The sequence below is a fragment of the Balaenoptera borealis genome, assembly GCF_965194805.1.
Source record: "Balaenoptera borealis genome assembly, chromosome: 15".
Classification (NCBI taxonomy): domain Eukaryota; kingdom Metazoa; phylum Chordata; class Mammalia; order Artiodactyla; family Balaenopteridae; genus Balaenoptera; species Balaenoptera borealis.
Genome location: NC_138871.1, coordinates 32,284,477 through 32,300,950, shown reverse-complemented (window position 1 = coordinate 32,300,950; position 16,474 = coordinate 32,284,477). Strand labels below are relative to the sequence as shown.

The window sequence follows — 16,474 nt, the reverse complement described above, 5'->3', positions numbered from 1 at the left end:
AACCAAAAATTAAAAATAAATAAATAAAATCGATTCTTAAAACACACACACACACATCTCCACTCCCCAAAGCTACCTACCCTCTGTTAAATGAAATCCAAATTTGCCGATATACCCAATGGGTTCATTATGCGAGCATTCACCGAGTACCTGCCATGTGCCAGAACGGTACTGGGTGTGAGTGCAAAGACCACTTAGACCCAGTCAGTGCCTTGTTTGAGTCCAGTTGGGGAGGCGGATACGAACAAACACTGTATAATAAGGGGAGAGCGCTGCATCAAGGCCGAACCCGGGAGCTACTTGACCAGCAGCGAACCCAGGTAATGGTAGAGAGAAAGATCTGGAACTGCTCCGAACTCCCATTTCCAAAGGCTTCCCCAAGGAAAGGGAACTCGTGTTTTCTCAAGGGAGAAGTGGAACTGCTGGGAACTTTGGGGTATGTCTAGTGTTGAGAGGGAAACGAAATGTGCCGTTCTGATTTCACTTTCCACTTTTCCGGCGTGAGAAAGTGCAGTGTCTCGCGGAGGAAGCTTTGACTCTCGGCAGGAATTCCGGCCGCGGCGGGCGCAGGGCGTGTGCGGGAGAGGTTCCGCGGCGCGGCCCTCCGAGGGTGTGGGGGCGCCCGGGCACCGGAGACCTGAGAGTCCGACTGCTCCGACTCGAGGGAGACCGAGCGGGGCCGGGCGGGGCCGGAAGGCTGGGATCCAGGCTGGGGACAAAGCCGAGAGCGCGACGCGCGGCTTCGAAGCCGGTGCAGCCCCTCCCCGGGTGCCAGGCGCGGCGGTCCCGGCCCCGGCGTCCCGGTGCGCTTCGCCCGCGTAGGCTTTTCCGGTCTCGTGGGCAGAGAGGGACAACCAGGAACTCGGGCTCAGTCTCCACCCCGAAGCGGGGCGGGTCCGCCTGCGATAAGACCCGCTGTCCGGCCCCGCCAGGGTGTGATCTCGGTGACCGCAGAGAAGGAGCGCCGTCCCGTCTCGGCCCCAGCGGTAAGGGGGTCCCGGGCTCCGGAAGGGGCGCGACAGCCCGGGAAAGCCTCGCGGGGGTGGCGGGTCCGGCGCCGCGCCGCTCCTAGGAGGGGGTGCCCGCGGCCGGCCTGTGGGCCCGCCCGGGCAGGCACAGGGTGGAACGGGCCGGACTCGCTCCGGGTGCGCAAGGGAGAGGCAAACACCGCCCTTGTCCACCGGCACCTTCCAGGAGGACCTCCAGAGCAGTTTATGCAGCTCAGGATGTACACCAGTTAGAGACGACCGCAGTTATTTATTGAGTTCATGTGCCAAGCACGGTGCTGGATTTAGGCATTACAAACAAAGGATTGAGTAGTATTCCCTGGAGCTGACTCAGTCCAACACCCAAGTTTTGCTTTTTTAATTCTTTCTTTAATCCGTTTAAGAAACGTACTCCTTTCTCCTAGTCTGTTACCCTTTCTCTCCGTGTGTACCTAACGTCCTCAGCACTACTACGCCTGGCACATGGGAATCTGATATTATTATGAGATCCATGACCTGAGTCTGCCGATGGCACAGCCTCACTCTTTAGTCATGGTTTTAACCAGCTGGAGACTTTCGGACCAAAGAGGTTATCGCTTTTCAACAATCTGCCCAACTTTAAGTGCTTCCCAAACTGATGCAAGTCTTCTGTAAGCTGTTGGGAGCATGTGGGTCCCGAGTAACCCACAGCTTTCATGAAAAGTGGGCATCTGCTCTCTCCAGCTGCCAGTGGGAAGAATGAATAGGGTCCCCCCCTCTAAATGATCCATCCCATTGTCCATCAGTTCTAGAACCCTCCACCTCCTCCTTACATTGCAAGTAACTCTCTTGATAGGGAAGCCCTCGCTCTTTAGTTGCCAGGGAATTCTCAGATGACAGAGGTGGAAGAGCAAGCAGCAGAGGAAGGGGACAGGGATGAGGAAATGGGTAACCATAGCCGCCCAGGACCAGCTGACTTCCCAGAGCCCTTTCTGGCCAAGGCCACATCCCCTACATCAGCTGAGATCAGATTTCTATTGCTTTGGGGGTACATGTGTGGGCACAGACATACACACAACTACTGGATCAAAGGTGTCTGTGAATTTCCCTCCTAGATGTTCTTGCATTTGGTTAGGGATAATTTTTCTCTGAAAACTATTTAGAGGGTAACGTTTGCAGTCAAGTCCAAGCACACCAGCCCTCAGCATGTGTAGGGTGAGAAGCTGCTTGGTCATCCTCAGACTGTATCTTGCGGCCCATTTCTTTGCTTATGTCTAGCCGCTCATTTGTTTCCCAGCCTTGCTCATCCGCTTGTAGACTAAGCCTGCTCTTCTCCAAGGGAGATGGAGGTGAGGGGCAGCACCAGGATAACAGCCCTTGTGCCAGGGAGTACCTGTAGCTTCAGAATAAACAAGAGGGGTAGTTTTCCTTGGGTGTCAATTTTATCCAGGTATTTGAGGATAAAAACACTTTTCTTTTTTTTTTTTTTAATTTATTTATTTATTTTTGGCTGTGTTGGGTCTTCGTTTCTGTGCGAGGGCTTTCTCTAGTTGCGGCAAGCAGGGGCCACTCTTCATCGCGGTGCGCGGGCCTCTCACTGTCGCGGCCTCTCTTGTTGCGGAGCACAGGCTCCAGACGCGCAGGCTCAGTAGTTGTGGCTCACGGGCCTAGTTGCTCCGCGGCATGTGGGATCTTCCCAGGCCAGGGCTCGAACCCGTGTCCCCTGCATTGGCAGGCAGATTCTCAACCACTGCGCCACCAGGGAAGCCCCCAAAACACTTTTCATACAAAAACAATTACAGATATACTTTGTAGTACGATTTAGATACCTTCTTCGTATAAAACAAGACACTTCTAAACTTTTTGCTTGGGCTTTGGGCTGCAATTTGACCCAAACCTAACCTTTGGGAGTTTGCTTTTACTGCAGTCAGGGCTACTTAAGGAGACAGTTTGGTGGATGCTGCAGTATCCTCCCTGGAGGGACTTTGAGTAACAGCCATGCTAGGTTACTCGTTTAATCTTTATTTCAACCTGAGGCGGGGTTATTAAGCTTGTTTTACAGAAGAGGATCCCGAGGCTCCAAGTGGTGGTCCTCAGTCAAGGTCAGACCCCTTGCAAACAGATTTAAATCCAGCTGCTGGATACTAAAGCCTGTTCTGTTAGCCTCCCTGTCCTACTGTGGCTCTGTCAGTGCTTGGTTCAGAGTGATTTGGCATTTGGATTTGTGGCTTCCTGGCTTATTAACTAAATCTTGACCAATGTTTTTCTTTGCCTTTTCAACTTTCTTCTGGTCAAGCTGATATGTAAACCATGGTGGGAAGAACTGGACCTGGCAGTAGTGTGGGGATACAGGTTAATGGCCCTAAATTCGGGAAGGGCTTGGCTTGTGGATGCGGGAATAGACTCACTCTTTGTGGCACTGGGCAGAGCTGGGCAGGAATTTTTGGATGGCAGGTTCTGGTTGGACTTAAGGAAGTGGCTTTTGAAACCTATAGGCTGGGTGGCTTTGGAGCTGGCATGAGTCTCACCAGAGATATCCGGGCAGAGGCCGAACAGCCCCTTTCTGATGGAGCTGGAAAGGGGAGAAGGTTAAACTAAGATGACTTCTAAAGCCATAGTTTCCAAACTTCAGGTACATCCCTCCGGAAGCTTGCACAGCACACAGATTCTTGCCCCAAAAGTTCTGATCAGTATGACAGGTTGGGACCCAGGAACCTGCCTGTCATTGGTTTTATTGGGAATAACTTGTTAGTGTTCAGTTATGTTTGAACTGGACAGAGAGCTTTGCTGTGGGAACCTGCACCACCACCTGTGAAGAATTTATTTTAAAGGTTCAAGATGCTTGAGGTCAGTAAATTGCCATTCTGCTTCTTGGTCCGGACTGCTAGACATAAAACCCATGTGGAACATTTTATCCACAATCAGCAGCAAGGATAAATTGCAGCCAAAGGCCAGACTGTAAATTACTCTGGAAAAGACCTTCACCTTTTCCCCCCCCCCGCAACATCATTAACCCTTTAAGGCCTGGATATAACACAGCATGAACAGCCTGACTTGAAACAGATCAGGAGGCCCCGTGAGTGGACCTTTGTCAAGTCATCAGAAAGACCTCCCTGCCCAGTCACTGTGGATTCAATCCTCTGGGTTAAGGCACTCACCTCCCCCCACCCAACAGGTAACGTTAAATTATTACCAGGAGCTAGTGTAGAGGGGCCCTGTGGTGAATGGGAACACGTTCTCCTGATTCATGTGTAGTGGAGCCATCTCTGGAGGAGGTCCTTTGTGGACACAAGCCCGGTGGTATCAACAGCCCCCAGCACCTGCCTTCTCACTCCTCTCCTAGGGGCTCAGGAAGGCATTTTCTGGATCCTGCTTAGCTTCAGCTTCTGTTATTGCTGCTTTTTGATGCTGTACAAGGACCCATTGACTCACTGGTTCTCAACCTTGTTAGAGTCAGACCCCTTTGAAAATCTTTTCTCGTTTTATTTATTTATTTTTATTTTTTGGCCGTGCCACACAGCATGGGGGATCTTAGTTCCCCGACCAGGAACTGAACCCATGCCCCCTGCAGTGGAAACACAGAGTCTTAACCACTGGACCACCAGGGAAGTCCCCGAGAATCTGATTAAAGCCATGAATCTTCTCTTGAGAAGAATAAACATGCCTTTGACATTTTCCCATACAGTCTCAAGGGGTTTACGGACACCCTTCTAATCCCAACCATGGACGCCTAGACATTGTGTTCAGAATTGCCCTGAAATTTGGCAACGTTTCTCAAAATTTTAAAATCCATTTACTTTTGTTCCATCAATTTGAATACTAGGAATTTATCTTAAAGATATACTTGGACATGTGTGTGGAGACATGTGTACAAGGATATATACATTGCAGCATTGTCTGTAGCACCGCAAGTTTGGAGACGACCTAAATATTTATCAGTAAGGGGCTGGTTAAGTTCTGGAGCATCCATACAATACAATACAATGCAGCTGTTAGAAAGTGGTGCAGGGGCTTCCCTGGTGGCGCAGCGGTTGAGAATCTGCCTGCCGATGCAGGGGACACGGGTTCGAGCCCTGGTCTGGGAAGATCCCACATGCCGCGGAACAGCTGGGCCTGTGACCCACAATTACTGAGCCTGCGCGTCTGGAGCCTGTGCTCCGCAACAAGAGAGGCCACGATGGTGAGAGGCCCGCGCACCGCGATGAAGAGAAGCCCCCGCTTGCCGCAGCTGGAGAAAGCCCTCGCACAGAAACGAAGACCCAACACAGCAAAAATAAATATAAATAAATAAAAAATTAAAAGTCAGTACTTGTAAAAAAAAAAAAAAAAAAGTGGTGCAGGTTGATAGGAACGGATATAGAATGATATTGAAGATATATATATATATATATATATATTTAAAGCAAAATACAGGTTTACAAGATATGCTAACATTTCTGTATATAAGAATCGTGGAGGCTATTTATATTCTTAGGTACTTGTTAATGCATAAGTACTTCTGAAAGGATACACAGGAAAATTATGACTGCCACTGTAGTTGGAGGGAGGTGAAGTTCTTACAGACTTATCAACATATGCTTTTTGGTACTATTTGAGTTTTTTTTTTTATCATGTTCATGTATTGTCAGCTTTTAAAACAGAGAGTTACAGATAGCACCTGTCCATTTAACACTGCTTGTGAAAAGGGAGAATGAAACAGAAATGAAGAATGTACAGTTATCAAGTTTTCCAACCTTAAAATTAATATATGGTCATATACTTTCTTATTTGTATACAAAGAGCTAGCATGGAATGTGCTTTGGTTTCCAATGAGGTGAAGTAGAATCGCTCATACATTTCATTTGGCTGTACTTTAACTGGTTGCAAAAATATTGTAAGGTGCCTTGACTTGCATGGTGGGGAAAGTTCTGCATTTAAATGATCCAGTGGTTCCATGTGTTTTTAGCTGCAGAAGCAGAGAGAGGAGGTAGATGGGATAAGTCACAGCTTGTAGACTAGATAGACCTGCTGGGGCAGGGCGCTTTGTCAGAGAAAGTCCTCACAGTGATATCAGGTCATGGGCACTCAGAGACCTGGCTTTGGCTTCAGAGCCTGGACCTCCTTCTACGGCTCAGTCTGTGAGGTCTGTGCCTCTCTGCAGGCTGAAACCTAGTGTTCCCTATGAGCCTGACCCTGTGCCAAACACCTGACATGTTATTTTTTAAAAAAATTTTCACCTATGTTAGGTGGGTCCTGCTAATGTCGTCTCCATTACACTGATGCCGAAACTGAGGCACAAAGGGATTGAGGAATTTGCTCGACATCACATACTAGCAAGTGGTAGAGCCAAGATTTGAACTTGGCAGTCTGATTCTATCTCCTGTGCTTACTACTCTGTTATACTATATAATGGGTTAAAAGTGGGGAATCAGTGAGAGAAGGCAGGGCTGGTAGACTAAGCTGACTACAGGGTTGGACTTTTTCAGAGGTAAAGAGGTAGAGGCTATGTCCAAACCACTGGTCCAAGATGGATTTGATGTCGCCTGGGTCATTCTAAGTAGGCAGGGAGTCCCAGCTGTTAGGTGAGGAGTGGAGCAGACATCAAACGAGAATGATGTGCTGTGTCATGATGCTGGTGGTGTATCCCTATGGGAGCAAGACTTGGGGCAGCATCTAGGGGCAGGAGAGGCAGCTCAGCACCTCAGAGAAGGGTCTTCAGGTGGTAGACAGGATGTCAGTGGCCCCCGCCAAATGGAAAAAGGTTCATTCATTTGTTATACAATGTGACATATGCTAGATATTCAAGGATAAAATACCCAGACCCCATCCTTAGGGAGACAAACAAGCAAATCAACAATTTAAAAATCACAGGACTGCATGATAAATTATTTGATACACTATGCACAGACTGCCATAGAACTGAGGGGGTGTACCTAACTCCATCCTGGGTGATCAGAGGAGGCTTCCTGGAGGAGGAACCATCCTGGAGGTGGGCTAGGAGAAGAAGGGCTTATGCACAGGCATGGGGATGAGAAAGCAAGACCAGGCACAGTGGAGGAGTGGCATGTTAGCCAGAGCAGGACTAGTCCCAGCGGCCAGAGCGGGAGGGCCCTCAGAAATTAAGGCCATTCTGTAGGCCCATGGGAGACAGGACCAATTATTGGGGGATAGGTCTTAGAGAGTCCAGGGATCCCATAGTACAAACTGCTGGCCTAGGTTATAAATCCCTGTTTTCTTTTGCATCTGCTCCAGTGCTTAGCACAGTTATGTGATAAATGTTTTTAAATAAAAAGGAAGTTCTGGATACCAGGAAGGAAATCAAGGCAGAGATTCAGCCTTGGAAAAACAAGACTCCCTGCTTCCCTGCCCTACACTAGGCCAACTCTTTAAGGTTTGGCTTGGACATAGTCTTCATCCCTGATTGGCTTAATCTGGATAAGGGTTCTCCCCTGCGTGCTCCTGTCTCCCTGTGATTCCCCTGCCACAGGAATGTTCACACTTTGGTGCCTGATGACAGGCCTGTACCCTCCCCTCAGCTCTGAGCTCCTCTGAGGGCAGGGCCATGTGCCCCCAGTCCTCTGGCCCAGTGCACAGTAGGTGCTCACCAAAGGGATGCTGAATGAATGTACTATTTTTCATGGCCTGGAAAATTCAGTCCAACCTCCAAGCCCCACAGAATGACCCATTTCTGAAAATGACTGTTCCAGCCTTTATCTCTACTCTCTTCACGTCCTTAAACCAGCCCAACTCCACACTTAATGCACTTGACCCTTGAACAACTCGGGGGTTGTTCACTTCCTGCACAGTTGAAAATCCACGTATCACTTTACAGTCCATCCGCTTATCCTTGGTTCCTCAGTATCCTTGGTTCTACACCCGCGGATTCAACCATCTATGGATGGTGTACTGGTGCAGTAGAATTTAGTGGAAAAAAACTCAGGTATAAGTGGCCCTGGGGAAGTTCAAACCTGTATTGTTCAAGGGTCAACTATACTCTTTTCCAAATAAGTCTTACCATTCATAATCAGAGCTGAGGCTTCGTTTTTACTGTCTTTGCCTACAGACGTCTTTGCTCTCTGTCTTTCTAAGCTTTAATCAAATGAGAGCTTTTTGACTCTCTTGGGTGGTGGCGGGACGACTTAGTCTGTAGTCTCTCGCTACCCTGAAGGTCTTATAACAGTTGCCGAGCACTGCTTTGTCATTGGATTGGTTATATACCTGTTTTGTTTCTCTTACTAGCTTACATGCTCCTTGAGAGAAAGATCATCTTCATCTCTGTTTCTCTCACAATGCCTAGTACCTGATTGGGGCAAAATAACTATTTAAGTAAAGACGATGAGTGCCTGCCCACACAGCAAGTGGCAGTTTTGGAATGGGGGGTCTCATGCAGGGACTACCTAAATGAGAATCAGGGCCTGGAACTGGGTGTGAGGAGAATAAGCAGGGGTGTTTATTGGAACTTGATTACATAAGGTCTTTGAGCCCCACGCAAGATTTACTGACTCAAGCTCTAGAGTCTAGCATCCCCCAAATCCATTTTTCTAAACACTCCCTGAGTGACTTTTGTGCACACTAAAGTTTGAGGACTTTTCCCAGGTACCGTGCTAGGTGCTTTACCCTCTGTACTAATTAGAATCCTTTTCAAGCCATAGCTCCAGATGCCAAGTGCTGACATCATCCAAGGCCAGAAGGAAGGAGGAAGTTGGTAGGCTGACGCTATCTCTTTTAGCCTGGGGGACACTCTGTCTCCAAGCCTCTTGACAGGCTTGCCTTTATTTCTCATTGGCCAGAGTGTGTCACATGGCCACTCATAGACCATTGTGGCAGTTGGAATGGGCTTGCCTTGGACCAGTCATTATTTCTTCCTGGGGAGTCCCACCTTCCTGGTTTACCAAACCCAGTCTGTCAACTCATGAAGGTTCTCTTAATGAGGAAGGAGGGTATAATGGGGATTGACATTATTGCTAATCCTGGCAGAAATCCTGCACAATAGACACAACTATCTCAGATTTATGCCAGAATAAACTGGTTCTCGTAGTGGGGTTGAATCTTGGAGCAGAGACTGGAGCTCCGCCCTTGTTCTGGATTCCCAGCCTCCTACCTCCAGCGCTGAATGTCCTCCTTTATAGCCTAGGCCAGCACTCACATGCAGGAAGAGACTTGAATTTGGAGTTTCACAGATCTTATAAATTAACAGATCAGGCCTGCCAGAAGTAAAGCATGTTTGCAGTGGGTGGTTTTGAGAACTCTACTGTTTAAATAATCTTTGGCAAACATATTTCCTGAGTCATATTTATGCATAGCTATGCTTGTATATATTAAACGGTGTTAATGTTATGATACACCCCCCCTTCCATTAATAAAATTTTGCCTGTTTTTTCCCCTCATTACCTTATTCTTGATGTAAGATCATGAGTGGGAATCTACACTTATAAAATGCCCATGGGGTGGTTTGGGGACCATTTTAGGCATCAGTAGTTGGAATCTAGAATCATTACTCTAAAGCAGTGGTTCTCAAATTTGAGAATGCATCAGAATCACCTGGTGGGCTTCTTAAAAACTAAATTGCTGGGCCCCAGCCCCAGAGTTTTGGATTCTGTAGGTCTGGGGTCGGGCCTGAGAATTTACACTTTTAACAAATTCTCAGTTGATGGTGACGTTCTTGGTCTGGGAGCCACACTTTCACAGCCACTAGGTTATATGAACTTCTTTTAGGTTGAAATACTGGTCTGGATTTATTGAAAAGATAAACATAGTGGGATTTTAATCATGCGCAGGGCGCCTTCTACCTTTTTCAGGTTCTTCTGTGCTCCCTATTAAAGCTGCCCTGTGACCTCCCCACCAGAGGACTGGATTCCCAGGGTTTTCTGTACTTCAGTGAATGTGGGGAAGGCTTATTCCTCAGAAGTGAGAGGATGAAGTGGCATTCACACACCCTCCCTCCAGGCCAAGCATGGTTGTCTGGGCACTAAAGGTGGCCTTAAATATTGGTCTTAGTTAAACTCCTGCTTTTACCTTAAGAAGGAAGGAATTTCTGATATGTGCTCAAACATATTGATAGAAGAACTTTGAGAACATTATGCCAGGTGAAATAATCCAGACACAAAAGAACAAATATGATTCCACATATAGGAGATGCCTAGAAAAGCCAAATTCAAATTCATAGAGACAGGAAGTAGAATGATGGTTAGCCGAGGCTGGGGTGAGGGGGGAATATCGAGTTATTATTTAATGGGTACAGGGTTTCTGTTTGGGATGTGGTGATGGTTGCATGATATTGGGAATGTAATTAATGCCACTGAATTGTACACTTAAAAATTGTTAAAATGGTAAGTTTTGTTATGCATATTTTACCACAATTAAATAGAAAATCATCCTTCATCTCTGTTCTCCCAGTGGTGTGCTGGAGCGTTCTTGTATCAGTCCATCAGAGATGGTTGTTAAGTGTTCAGGGGTTTTGCAAGCTGATTGTTAAATATAGCCACTATTTAAAATTCAGTTAGGGCTTCCCTGGTGGCGCAGTGATTAAGAATCTGCCTGCCAATGCAGGAGACACGGGTTCAAGTCCTGGTCCGGGAAGATCCCACATGCCATGGAGCAACTAAGCCCGTGGGCCACAACTACTGAGCCTGCGCTCTAGAGCCCGCAAGACACAACTACTGAGACTGTGCCACAGCTACTGAAGACTGCGCTCCTAGTGCCCGTGCTCTGCAACAAGAGAAGCCACTGCAATGAGAAGCCCGCGCACCGCAACGAAGAGTAGCCCCCGCTCGCCACAACTAGAGAAACCCGGTGCACAGCAACGAAGACCCAACGCAGCCAAAAATAAATAAATAAAATTAATCGATTAAAAAAAAATCAGTTAAATCAACTTAGGCGTAAATACATTACATTAAAATAGACATATTTATAAATAAGTTTTTTTTTTTTAACATCTTTATTGAAGTATAATTGCCTTACAATGGTGTGTTAGCTTCTGCTTTATAACAAAGTTAATCAGTTATACATATACAATATGTTCCCATATCTCTTCCCTCTTGCATCTCCCTCCCTCCCACCCTCCCCATCCCACCCCTCTAGGTGGTCACAAAGCACCGAGCTGATCTCCCTGTGCTATGCGGCTGCTTCCCACTAGCTATCTATTTTACATTTGGTAGTGTATATATGTCCATGACACTCTCTCACCCTGTCACATCTCACCCCTCCCCCTCCCCATATCCTCAAGTCCATTCTCTAGTAGGTCTGTGTCTTTATTCCCGTCTTGCCACTAGGTTCTTCATGGCTTTTTTTTCCCTTAGATTCCATATATATGTGTTAGCATACTGTATTTGTTTTTCTCTTTCTGACTTACTTCACTCTGTATGACAGACTCTAACTCCATCCACCTCATTACAAATAACTCCATTTCATTTCTTTTTATGGCTGAGTAATATTCCATTGTATATATGTGCCACATCTTCTTTATCCATTCATCTGTCGATGGACATTTAGGTTGCTTCTATGTCCTGGCTATTGTAAATAGAGCTGCAATGAACGTTTTGGTACATGACTCTTTTTGACCTATGGTTTTCTCAGGGTATATGCCCAGTAGTGGGATTGCTGGATCGTATGGTAGTTCTATTTGTAGTTTTTTAAGGAACCTCCATACTGTTCTCCATAGTGGCTGTATCAATTTACATTCCCACCAACAGTGCAAGAGGGTTCCCTTTCCTCCACACCCTCTCCAGCATTTATTGTTTCTAGATTTTTTGATGATGGCCATTCTGACCGGTGTGAGATGATATCTCATTGTAGTTTTGATTTGCATTTCTCTAATGATTAATGATGTTGAGCATTCTTTCATGTGTCTGTTGGCCATCTGTATATCTTCTTTGGAGAAATGTCTATTTAGGTCTTCTGCCCATTTTTGGATTGGGTTGTTCGTTTTTTTGTTATTGAGCTGCATGAGCTGCTTGTAAATCTTGGAGATTAATCCTTTGTCAGTTGCTTCATTTGCAAATATTTTCTCCCATTCTGATGGTTGTCTTTTGGTCTTGTTTATGGTTTCCTTTGCTGTGCAAAAGCTTTTAAGTTTCATTAGGTCCCATTTGTTTATTTGTGTTCTTATTTCCATTTCTCTGGGAGCTGGGTCAAAAAGAATCTTGCTGTGATGTATGTCATAGAGTGTTCTGCCTATGTTTTCCTCTAAGAGTTTTATAGTGACTGGTCTTAAACTTAGGTCTTTAATCCATTTTGAGTTTATTTTTGTGCATGGTGTCAGGGAGTGTTCTAATTTCATACTTTTACATGTATCTGTCCAATTTTCCCAGCACCACTTATTGAAGAGGCTGTCTTTTCTCCACTGTATATGCTTGCCTCCTTTATCAAAGATAAGGTGACCATATGTGCGTGGGCTTATCTCTGGGCTTTCTATCCTGTTCCATTGATCTATATTTCTGTTTTTGTGCCAGTACCAAACTGTCTTGATTACTGTAGCTTTGTTATATAGTCTGAAGTCAGGGAGCCTGAATCCCCCAGCTCCATTTTTCGTTCTCAAGATTGCTTTGGCTATTTGGAGTCTTTTGTGTTTCCATACAAATTGTGAAATTTTTTGTTCTAGTTCTGTGAAAAATGCCAGTGGTAGTTTGATAGGGATTGCATTGAATCTGTAGATTGCTTTGGGTAGTAGAGTCATTTTCACAATGTTGATTCTTCCAATCCAGGAACATGGTATATCTTTCCATCTATTTGTATCATCTTTAATTTCTTTCATCAGTGTCTTATAATTTTCTGCATACAGGTCTTTTGTCTCCTTAGGTAGGTTTATTCCTAGATATTTTATTATTTTTGTTGCAATGGTAAACGGGAGTGTTTTCTTAATTTCACTTTCAGATTTTTCGTCATTAGTGTATAGAAATGCAAGAGATTTCTGTGCATTAATTTTGTATCCTGCTACTTTACCAAATTCATTGATTAGCTCTAGGAGTTTTCTGGTAGCATCTTTAGGATTCTCTATGTATAGTATCATGTCATCTGCAAACAGTGACAGCTTTACTTCTTCTTTTCCGATTTGGATTCCTTTTATTTCTTTGTCTTCTCTGATTGCTGTGGCTAACACTTCCAAAACTATGTTGAATAATAGTGGTGAGAGTGGGCAACCTTGTCTTGTTCCTGATCTTAGTGGAAATGGTTTCAGTTTTTCACCATTGAGGACAATGTTGGCTGTGGGTTTGTCATATATGGCCTTTATTATGTTGAGGAAAGTTCCCTCTATGCCTACTTTCTGCAGGGCTTTTATCATAAATGGGTGTTGAATTTTGTCGAAAGCTTTCTCTGCATCTATTGAGATGATCATATGGTTTTTCTCCTTCAATTTGTTAATATGGTGTATCACATTGATTGATTTACGTATATTGAAGAATCCTTGCATTCCTGGGATAAACCCCACTTGATCATGGTGTATAATCCTTTTAATGTGCTGTTGGATTCTGTTTGCGAGTATTTTGTTGAGGATTTTTGCATCTATGTTCATCAGTGATATTGGCCTGTAGTTTTCTTTCTTTGTGACATCTTTGTCTGGTTTTGGTATCAGGGTGATGGTGGCCTCGTAGAATGAGTTTGGGAGTGTTCCTCCCTCTGCAATATTTTGGAAGAGTTTGAGAAGGATAGGTGTTAGCTCTTCTCTAAATGTTTGATAGAATTCACCTGTGAAGCCATCTGGTCCTGGGCTTTTGTTTGTTGGAAGGTTTTTAATCACAGTTTCAATTTCAGTGCTTGTGATTGGTCTGTTCATATTTTCTATTTCTTCCTGGTTCAGTCTCGGCAGTTTGTGCATTTCTAAGAATCTGTCCATTTCTTCCAGGTTGTCCATTTTATTGGCGTAGAGTTGCTTGTAGTAATCTCTCATGATCTTTTGTATTTCTGCAGTGTCAGTGGTTACTTCTCCTTTTTCATTTCTAATTCTATTGATTTGAGTCTTCTCCCTTTTTCTCTTGATGAGTCTGGCTAATGGTTTATCAATTTTGTTTATCTTCTCAAAGAACCAGCTTTTAGTTTTATTGATTTTTGCTATTGTTTCCTTCATTTCTTTTTCATTTATTTCTGACCTGATCTTTATGATTTCTTTCCTTCTGCTAGCTTTGGGGTTTTTTTGTTCTTCTTTCTCTAATTGCTTTAGGTGCAAGGTTAGGTTGTTTATTCGAGATGTTTCCTGTTTCTTGAGGTAGGCTTGTATTGCTATAAACTTCCCTCTTAGCACTGCTTTCGCTGCGTCCCATAGGTTTTGGGTCGTCGTATCTCCATTGTCATTTGTTTCTAGGTATTTTTTGATTTCCCCTTTGATTTCTTCAGTGATCACTTCGTTATTAAGTAGTGTATTGTGTAGCCTCCATGTGTTTGTATTTTTTACAGATCTTTTCCTGTAATTGATATCTAGTCTCATAACGTTGTGGTCGGAAAAGATACTTGATACGATTTCAATTTTCTTAAATTTACCAAGGCTTGATTTGTGACCCAAGATATGATCTATCCTGGAGAATGTTCCATGCGCACTTGAGAAAAATGTGTATTCTGTTGTTTTTGGGTGGAATGTCCTATAAATATCAATTAAGTCCATCTTGTTTAATGTATCATTTAAAGCTTGTGTTTCCTTATTTATTTTCATTTTGGATGATCTGTCCATTGGTGAAAGTGGGGTGTTAAAGTCCCCTACTATGATTGTGTTGCTGTCAATTTCCCCTTTTATGGCTGTTAGTATTTGCCTTATGTATTGAGGTGCTCCTATGTTGGGTGCATAAATATTTACAATTGTTATACCTTCCTCTTGGATCGATCCCTTGATCATTATATAGTGTCCTTCTTTGTCTCTTATAATATTCTTTATTTTAAAGTCTATTTTGTCTGATATGAGAATTGCTACTCCAGCTTTCTTTTGATTTCCATTTGCATGGAATATCTTTTTCCATCCCCTCACTTTCAGTCTGTATGTGTCTCTAGGTCTGAAGTGGGTCTCTTGTAGACAGCATATATATGGGTCTTGTTTTTGTATCCATTCAGCCAGTCTGTGTCTTTTGGTGGGAGCATTTAATCCATTTACATTCAAGGTAATTATCGATATGTATGTTCCCATTCCCATTTTCTTAAATGTTTTGGGTTTGTTATTGTAGGTGTTTTCCTTCTCTTGTGTTTCTTGCCTAGAGAAGTTCCTTTAGCATTTGTTGTAAAGCTGGTTTGGTGGTGCTGAACTCTCTCAGCTTTTGCTTGTCTGTAAAGGTTTTAATTTCTCCATCAAATCTGAATGAGATCCTTGCTGGGTAGAGTAACCTTGGTTGTAGGTTTTTCTCCTTCATCACTTTAAGTATATCCTGCCACTCCCTTCTGGCTTGCAGAGTTTCTGCTGAAAGATCAGATGTTAACCTTATGGGGATTCCCTTGTGTGTTATTTGTTGTTTTTCCCTTGCTGCTTTTAATATGTTTTCTTTATATTTAATTTTTGACAGTTTGATTAATATGTGTCTTGGCGTGTTTCTCCTTGGGTTTATCCTGTATGGGACTCTCTGTGCTTCCTGGACTTGATTAACTATTTCCTTTCCCATATTAGGGAAGTTTTCAACTATAATCTCTTCAAATATTTTCTCAGTCCCTTTCTTTTTCTCTTCTTCTTCTGGGACCCCTATAATTCGAATGTTGGTGCGTTTAATGTTGTCCCAGAGGTCTCTGAGACTGTCCTCAGTTCTTTTCATTCTTTTTTCTTTATCCTGCTCTGCAGTAGTTATTTCCACCATTTTATCTTCCAGGTCACTTATCCTTTCTTCTGCCTCAGTTATTCTGCTATTGATCCCATCTAGAGTATTTTTAATTTCATTTATTGTGTTTTTCATTGTTGCTTGGTTCCTCTTTAGTTCTTCTACGTCCTTGTTAAATGTTTCTTGCATTTTGTCTATTCTATTTCCAAGATTTTGGATCATCCTTACTATCATTATTCTGAATTCTTTTTCAGGTAGACTACCTATTTCCTCTTCATTTGTTAGGTCTGGTGTGTTTTGACCCTGCTCCTTCATCTGCTGTGTGTTTTTCTGTCGTCTCATTTTGCTTATCTTACTGTGTTTGGGGTCTCCTTTTCACAGGCTGCAGGTTCGTAGTTCCCGTTGTTTTTGGTATCTGTCCCCAGTGGGTAAGGTTGGTTCAGTGGGTTGTGTAGGCTTCCTGGTGGAGGGGACTATTGCCTGTGTTCTGGTGGATGAGGTTGAATCTTGTCTTTCTGGTGGGCACGTCCACGTCTGGTGGTGTGTTTTGGGGTGTCTGTGGCCTTATGATTTTAGGCAGCCTCCCTGCTAATGGATGGGGCTGTGTTCCTGTCTTGCTAGTTGTTTGGCATAGGGTGTCCAGCCCTGTAGCTTGCTGGTCTTTGAGTGAAGCTGGGTCTTGATGTTGAGATGGAGATCTCTGAGAGATTTTTGCTGTTTGTTATTATGTGGAGCTGGTAGGTCTCTTGTGGACCAGTGTCCTGAAGTTGGCTCTCCCACCTCAGAGGCACAGCCCTGATGCCTGGC

The 16,474-nt window shown here is 44.3% G+C and overlaps 1 protein-coding gene across 4 annotated transcripts in view; it reads left to right on the top strand.

The window, feature by feature from the left end:
• Positions 1 to 251: 251 nt before the first annotated feature.
• ANXA4 (annexin A4) overlaps positions 252 to 16,474 on the top strand; it is an 81,978-nt gene continuing 65,755 nt past the window's right edge. For 2 of the 4 annotated variants that reach the window (XM_082356406.1, XM_082356407.1), the window contains exon 1: positions 818 to 986. The gene's annotated coding sequence lies outside the window, so the exon portion shown is untranslated. Of the gene's footprint in view, positions 321 to 728; positions 987 to 16,474 lie in introns of those variants that run through there. The other 2 variants (XM_082356409.1, XM_082356410.1) reach the window with 2 other exon arrangements.